At 64.6% G+C, this 850-nt stretch overlaps 1 protein-coding gene across 1 annotated transcript in view; it reads right to left on the bottom strand.

Moving 5' to 3' along the window:
* The window catches only part of ALPL (alkaline phosphatase, biomineralization associated), a 65148-nt gene extending 64764 nt beyond the window's left edge, over positions 1–384 (bottom strand). Inside the window, exon 1 of the mRNA XM_040229513.1 lies at positions 323–384. The gene's annotated coding sequence lies outside the window, so the exon portion shown is untranslated. The remainder of the gene's footprint in view (positions 1–322) is intronic.
* Positions 385–850: the final 466 nt, after the last annotated feature.

Below are 850 nucleotides of genomic sequence, written 5' to 3'. Positions count from 1 at the left end.
CTAGCCTTTCCGGTCCTCCCTGGGGGCTGCCCGCCCCCGGCCCGGGCCCAGCAGGCTGGTCCCGCCGCGCGGCCAGCGCGCCGCCTGCCGGGCAGCCGGGCGCCCTCCGGCTTCCTGAGCCCCGGCTCGGCTCCCGCCCTTGCGCGGGGTTGGGGCGGGCGCTTCCCAGCGAGGCCACGCTCTGTCCTTTCTCTCCGCGAGCTCCGGCTCTTGATTCCGTCTCTTTGGGGTTGCCCTTATCCTCGGCTCCAGCTTCCTGCTGTGTCTCTTTGTGGCTGTGTCTCTCGCGCCCTCTGACTGGTCTGCCTCTCTGACCACCCACCTGGCTCTGTTTGGGACCTCTGTCTCTCCCCATCTCTGTGCACGTGTCTCTCGGCCTCTGTCCACCCGTGTGTGTGACTCTCCTCCCTGTCCCCTCTCGCCTTCCCACTCCAACCAGACCACTGGCCTGGCCCTTTCTCTGCTGGCCTTGGGCTCTCTTCTCTGCTCTGCCAAGGAGGCTGAGGGATACATCAGCGGGGGTGGCTTGGGGAGGGGAGCCCCCTCTCCTGGACGGGGACTGTTCCCTCTTTGTCCTTAGAGCCAGCCAGGGTTCCTGCTGACTGCATCCCATCCAGAGGTCAGGACCTGCCTCCCCGGTGAGCAGAGGAGGAAGCCCACACTTTCCACCAGATGGAATCAGACAGCCCAGGTTCAAGACTCCACCTTGGTGACCTTGGGCAAATCACTTGAGCCCTGTGGCCTGGCTGGCCCCTTAACCCGCAGAGGTCAGCTCCCCCAGCTGCCCTGATCACATGCTGTTGTTGTTGCTGCTGTTCAGGTGCTAAGTTGTGTCCGACTCTTTGGAATT

This window comes from Oryx dammah, unplaced genomic scaffold (assembly GCF_014754425.2).
Source record: "Oryx dammah isolate SB20612 unplaced genomic scaffold, SCBI_Odam_1.1 HiC_scaffold_27, whole genome shotgun sequence".
Taxonomy (NCBI): Eukaryota; Metazoa; Chordata; class Mammalia; order Artiodactyla; family Bovidae; genus Oryx; species Oryx dammah.
The sequence above is the reverse complement of the archived record's forward strand: the minus strand, read 5'-3'. Positions and strand labels throughout refer to the sequence as shown.